General features: G+C 27.4%; 1 pseudogene; it reads right to left on the bottom strand.

Moving 5' to 3' along the window:
- Window positions 1-1,010: 1,010 nt before the first annotated feature.
- Window positions 1,011-1,852, bottom strand: LOC114167497 (dirigent protein 22 pseudogene; annotated as a pseudogene).
- Window positions 1,853-7,693: the final 5,841 nt, after the last annotated feature.

The raw sequence follows: 7,693 nt of genomic DNA, 5'->3' as shown, positions 1-7,693 counted from the left end.
GATTTGATGTATATATATTATAAAAAGTTATTGTAACATGTATATATAGGTTGTAATTAAGCTTATTTACTAATTTGGTCTCAAATGGAAGATGACGAAATTGAATGATTTTAAAAGATTGGGTACTAAATTGAACCAAAAATTTAAATTGGGGTACTAAATTGAAAACAACTATTACACTGCCACGTGTCATGCTTGTAAGCTGTCACGTGGCACGATGATAAACTGACACGTGGCAGTTTTTTTAAATTTTTTGAAAAAAAAAATTAATTTTTTGAAAAAAAATTAAAAAAAAATAAAAATTTCATGGCTTGACACGTGTCCTGTACGGACACGGTGACCAAATTGAACCTCTTTAGAAAATTGGGGTACCAAATTGAACATTCCTAAAGTTCGGGTACCACATTGAACTTTCCGAAAAAGTTTGGGTACCTGTGTATTTATACCTTACATTAACTAATTGTTATTATTCGCTTTCCTAGATCTATATTAAAGTGATCACTTGTTATTACATATTTGTAATAATGTAAGTAATAATTACATTTTTATATTTTTAAATAAAATATTATCTATTTTAGTGACAGAAAATATTTTATATTTTTAAAGATTAAATCAATATGCTTCAAAGAATTTCTTAAGTCTTGAATAAGCCTCAAAAAGTATAATTAATATTATTCATTTTTTAAAATAATTTTATACAAATCATCAATGTTTTCAAGTAAATTATTGGACAATCTCCTAGAGTAAATGCTAAAGAATTGTTTAAAAAAAGTTATTGTTGTTTGAAATAACTTTTTCTACAACCATGTTAGCATGGTATTGGAGTTGCTTAAAAAAACTACGAATTTCTCATACAAAAATAAACAATTATATCTTGTATCGATTCGTGTCAACAACATCAAAATTAAGTATAATTTAAATTTATAAATTTGTGAATTATTTACAATTCTTTAAAAAAATTATTAAAACAAAAATTAAATAAAATAGTTTAGTGATGATAGGGCATAGTATAGCTCACAAATAACATTTTTCAATATTGAATATAAATGTAAATACAATCTGTAAGTAATCTCATTTTCAACGTTATTGAACATAAATGTAAGTATATAATTCTTGGAATCTTCACCACCGTGAAAAACAAACACTCTAAAACTCCTTTCATCGTATCTGTTAATGGAACATTAACAGAAATTCGACACATACAAACACATTTCCTACGAAGTTATCAGTAATGTGAAACATAGATGTTGTACTCAATTGAAGACCTCTCTGCATCAAGGTAAAGAGTGTTGCTTTCTGCATAACCTGTAGCAAATTTGAAAACCCCACTTCCTCCAATCACAGGCATCTCCCTCACCTTAAGGGAGAGACGGTTCCTCCCCAACACAACAATGGTGCTGCCATTGTACTTCCCTTCGGTCAACACAAAGTTCGCAACCAGCAACAGATCGAACTCCGTTTGCGACGTGCCGGCGTACAAAGACTCAACTTTTCCGACCACTGTCGAGTTTGGCTCTGGCCCCACCCTCAGCTCGATGTCGGAGACACCCACCAGTCCGAAAGAAGTGGTGTTGTAGTTTGGAAGTGGAGGAACCACGGACACTGAGGTGGCGTTGCTGCCGGTAAACCTCTCGTGGAAGAAGAACCTGAAATGGCTAATTATCTTATGTTTTTTATGTAAACCTAATTCCTTACGGTTTAGGGTACCGACGAAACCAGTTTCATCGGCGAGAGTGGAAGTGAGTACGTGACAAGAGACGAGTAGGGAGAAGATGAGAAATTGGGAAGTCATGTTTGGAGGTGAGAGAAAAGTTGGTAAAGTGGAAGAGTGACAAGTTAGAATGAAGAGAAAGGAAGCGTTGAAGGGAGAATTTATAAGAGTGAAAAGGGGAAAACATGGGCCATAGGAAATTTTAAATAATACTTTCACGCTTAAAACATTCATTGAATAATTGTATAAAGATATCATCTCATTCTATGTTTAAATGGGATTGTGAATATATTAATGTTCTTAGAAATTATTACAAATATTAAAAAAAACTTTTAAATAATGGACAATTTTAGTCAAAAACAAACAACGTTTAAAAATTAGTTTTCTAATTAAAAATCAATTTGAAGATTAATTATTTTTAGTCAAAATTTTGGTAACTAATGTTAATGATCAATTTAAATATCAATTTATAATAAAAACTATTTTAATTACCAATTTAGATATTAATTATAATTTTTTTAAAATTATTTTAGTTACCAATAATTTTTAGTTTATAAATTAATATATTAATTAGTCATTATATTAACTAATTATTTTTTATTAATAAAATTATTATTCAAGAATTTTCTTATCGTAGAAATATGTTTTTGTATTTTATTTTTCTTAGAAAGTGTAGACTAATGTAAAAAGAATCAAGGTTAACAAATTTTTAACCTAATATTAACTCAAATTCTAATAAAAATTATTGTAACTAATATTTTAATTACAAAAATTTTATTTATAAAATTAGCATCTCAATTAGTTATTATATTCACTAATTATTATTTTGTTATTAAAATCATTATTCAAGAATATTTTTTTTGTCGTGGAGGTGTGTTTCTGTATTTTTTTCTTAGAAAGTGTAGACTAATGTAAAGAATCAAGGTTAACAATTTTTAACCTAATATTAGGTCTAGTTCTAATAAATATTTTTAAAATATTAAATATTATTTATATCATATTTAAAAATCATAACTTAAAAATAATATTTTAAAGTTTTATTAAATACTTTCCTAATATTAAAAATATAAATTTACATTATTTTATCGGTTGACTTGTATGTTATAAATGTTATTTGTCACATTTTAAACTAGCAGTACACATCGCAATGAATGAAACAAATGTAGTGTTATATGATGACGAATAGTTGTACATTGATTCTAATTCTTTTTTTTTTTTTGAGGAACATTAATCAAGATAATATGTGGCCCAACTCTAACAATATGTTTCATGAAAAGGTCCCTCACTTAATATAGGCTGAATCTAGTGTGTCCATTACATTATATCTAATTTAAATCATTAAAGGTTATTTGTCATTTGATGATTTTGCATTTATAAATTAAAGAAATTTGGACACAAAATTATTTTGTCAAATTTCTTATTTTTCATAAATAAAGAAATATCCTTTTTTGTTCATATTGTTCTTCGTATGGAGCAACATTACACAAGAGATATTGAGAATTATTGTATTTGCAATTGCTGAAATTACGCAATACAAAAAGGTGTTCATTATCAATGTGTTTTCAGTAAAGTGTTTAGATCCCACACGAGTGGATATTTTTAAATTTGAAGAAAAAATTGTGTGCTCTTATGGACCTTCTTAATGACACAAATTTTTTTTGCACTTTTTTTGTAAATGTCATTTGAATATATAGTAAGATGATAGGTTAAAATAGATCAAATGATTTGATAATGATTTTGGCAAATCAATATAGATCAAATGACTTGACTATATTTTTGCAAATCGAATTTTGAAGTCGTGGCCTTCATTAGGTTAGTATAAGCATAATATGCAATGAAAGAGATTAAGGAAGTAAAAGTTACTCAATAGTTTTATGTTGGTTTGTTTGATTATATAGACTACGTCTGGTTCTTAACCAATTAGTCAAGTTTCACTAGCCAAATTATTGTTGTGAAATACAATTGAGTATTCTTTTTTTTTAGATCTTAGTCACTCCTAACTAGTTGCACCAAATATTCTTTGAAATTTAAAAAGTCCTTACTAACCACTTGTAGTATTCTTTTCACAACAAACCATTCTTGTCTTAACCAAAGTATTTTTTTTAAGAAGCAACTTTTCGCTTAACCAAATATTCTTTCAACAGGTCACTTATGACTTAATCAACAATTATTTCAACAAGCGACTTTTGACTTAACCAAGTATTCTTTCATCATGTCTTCTAGTTTATTTGTGCGATCAACAAATCATAAGTCTAACTTAATAAAGAAGGTAATGTCTTTTTTACTATATAAGGTTAAGCTCATTCTACTAGTTTGTTATGTCAATACAAACAATGTTCTCACAAAGTTATTTAGGCAATTTGGCAGTGTTGGCACTTATTTATTTCAAGCTTTATCTTCTTCTTCTTGAATGACTTTATATAGACTCTAAAGAAGTAGCACTAGTGCAAAAATAACACTTTTGTGACAAATTATTATGCCAGTTGTAATCCATCAGCCATAATGTGACGCGCGGACAGAATCGTAAATAAGATAACACTTTCTAAATCAGTTGTAATTATAACTACTATAAAAAGTGGGCGTGGTAACATTTTTATAATAAAGAATAAAACTTTCTATCCTGGTTTTGGTTATAACCGGTAAAGAAAGTGAGGGCCAATGACATTTTTTGTAGTAAAAAAGAAAACTTATTATACCAATTCTAGTTAGAATTGGTATAGAAAGTTTGCGCAGTTACACTTTTGTAAGAAAGAAGAAAACTTTCTATATCGATTCTAATTATAACCGGTATAGAAAGTTGTTTCTTAATTTTTTTATTTATAACACAAATACACATAGATAGTTCTCAAATCCCAAATTGCTAACCCTTATTCTCTTCTACCCTTTCTTCCTGCTCAAATCCCCTCGCAGTTGCATTGTCAACCTCGGTTCCAGTGGAAGACTAGAAGACCAATTACAAGAGGTGCTTGGTTGAAAATGGCGACCACCACAAGCCTTGACGTTGTCGATGGCCTTGTGATGAGCATAATTGTTGGAAGTCCCACATCGACTAGAGATAAGGTCAATTCACAATATATAAGTGGGTGCAATCATCACCTTACAAGCTAATTTTGTGGGGTTGAGTTAGGCTTAAAGCCCACTTCTAATACTAATCAACAAGTGCATCTACGCCTTCTGCAAGAAGATGAACCACATCGTCGCCATGGAAGATTCCTTCTCCCAGGGAAACACCTTGAACAAGGAGCAAGAAAAGTTTCTTTGCACTAAACCCTCCATTCTCGCCCTCATCGATGAGTTCAAGAAGCTTCGCTAGCCCCTCACCTACTCGATAGCGGAGAGTGATGCCGAACGCGCGAAGCACTAAAGCCCCAACCTAGTTCCTAATAGATATCTCTAGTTTGTTTAAGCATCCGTGGCCACAACCAATAGTGGATCTTGACCAATAATTTGGAGAAAGCTAAAATAATACACTAAAAAAATTTAGTTTTGAAGTCATATTTGATATAGACCTCATTTTAAATAAGCTCTTATAATTTCATCTCTTTTACTAATTGAATATTTCCATATTTGAGGATGTTTTCCTAGATCACGTTCTAAAGAACTAATACTAAATTCCTCTGTTATTTTTTAAACCTTAAGACAGAGCTTTTCTAATTGAACAATTAGATCATTAATATGATGCTTTATAATATGTAAAAAAGTTGTATTTGTCATATTTTTATTTTTACGGGTAGTTTCCCTTTAATCATTTTTTAAAAGGAATATATTATTTTATTCTTCACCATTATATCTATTTTTTAAAAGAAAATTACCTTTTTTCTTTAAAAATGGAAAAGAGAACATATGAAAAATGAGAGAAAAAAAATAGTTAGTTTATGTGTAACTTCACTTTTCATCATTAACAAAAAGAAAATAGGTGAGTGGGAGATGAGTACAATGTGTGAAAAAACTAAAAAGACAATGCGAAATTCATTTTTCTGATATATATTTTAAATATTTTAATATTCATTTTAAATTATAACGTAATATTGTTTTTTTTTTGTTTTTTAAATTTTTACATCTATCATTATTAGTAATAAAAAATTACATAAAAACTTAAATTAAACAACATCATTTAATGATTGATATTAAATTATTTTATTTTATTATCTATTTTTTAATTTAATTCATCATTTGAAAAGAAAAATACAAAAAATAATACATTTTCTTAATTATTTTAAACCTTATTAATTTTTTAATTTTTTTTCTATTTCGATAAAGGAAAAATAAGTCAAAATTCAATGGTTGAAGAATCTAGTTATAACTTTGTTTTCAATGTACAAGACAACAAATACCATAATTGATCACTATGAGACCAAATAAACTTTGCTATTTCACGTATAAAATAACGCAGACACTACTTGAGAATTTTCTTTCTGTGCGTGCTCCGGACTCCGTTGTTGAAAGTGCACCGCTGAAACTGATGACTAGAGAAATCTAAAGATTTAAATAATAATAATAATAATAATAAATAAAATATTTGTATGTGAGCTGTTTTTTTTATAAGTTAAAACCAAATATATTAAATAACATAATAAGATTGTTCCGATTTATAAGTAGATATTTTCTTAACTCTCCATATTTATGCGAGGAGTTTGATATAAATATAATTAGAACGCGGATGTACGAAATTTTAAGAAATATAATTATAATACGTAATATTCGATAGATATAAGCTATATATTTATGAAGAAATTTTTTATTTTATTTTATTCGTATACTCTCCCTTTCTTTATATATAACAAAATGAAATAGAATATAAAATATAAAATATAAAATACTTACAATATTTTAATCTTGATTTCCTAATTCTAAAATAATAATTAATTTCTAAAATTGAAAAATATTTTTAAAATCATAAATATTTTCTAAAAAATAATTTAAATAAAAAGAAATTAAATAAATATTCTCAACAATGAGTCATATAATAAACTCTAAAAGAGATTGAGCAAATTATGGATAAGATTGACTTACAAGGATCTGTTATTGAATCTAATGATAGTGACTTAGAAACTGGTTTGGATGAAATTGAAGTTAACCAACACGATATTATCTTTAAATAATTAGAAAGTGTTATCAACTTGATGTTAATATGAGTGAGTTGAAAGATTCCCGTTATTTATCATCAAATCAGTTAAATCAAGCTCAAGATGCGCTCTTCACTCTTATGGAAACTTAAATGAGTGTGAATTTAAACAAATATTTATATAAAGTAAAATATATTAAATGTGGTTAAATGGGTATAAATAAACTATATATGTTAGGATGATTAAACAGTGGCCATTTCTTCATGCATCTTCCTTTTTTTCTTTATACACCCCCTAATTTTCATAATCTTGCTTTTATCCCTAGCTTTAAAAACCCTAATAAGTTTTTGTCTCCCATCTTCTTCTTTGTATCCACGCCAATGCATGCGCTCCCATCTTCTTCTTTCTTCTCCACTTTTCTCTTCATACTACACTTGTATGTCAACCAACCTTGAAAAGTAATGATTTTGTACTTTATCTTTTTAATTTCTTCCTCGGTGATTCTTCCATCTGCATGTTTATCAACCATGCATTGCAAATCCAATGACATTGTAAAAATAGAGTCGTCAAAATGGGTTATAAATTACTCTGGATAATATACATATATAATATATATAATATATATATATATATATAATATATATATATATATATATATATATATATATATTATATATATATATATATATTATATATATATATGTATATATTGTAGATGAGGATAAAGAAGATGTTTTAAGAGATGAAAATGTTGTGGATTTATTCATTCAAGATTCTAATACTATAGTTTGATAAGTGATAATAATGATTTGGTGTTAGACAGTAATTTATATTTTTGTGATTTTGGTTTATATTTGGAGTTTAACATAATTTGGGATTTTATTTGGATTGTATTGAAGTTTATTTAGATTTTAAT

The sequence above is a fragment of the Vigna unguiculata genome, chromosome 10 (assembly GCF_037176805.1).
Source record: "Vigna unguiculata cultivar grain cowpea cultivar isolate G323 ecotype 2 chromosome 10, ASM3717680v1, whole genome shotgun sequence".
NCBI lineage: Eukaryota > Viridiplantae > Streptophyta > Magnoliopsida > Fabales > Fabaceae > Vigna > Vigna unguiculata.
Note: the sequence above shows the minus strand (reverse complement) of the source record. Positions and strands in the feature narration are given on the sequence as shown.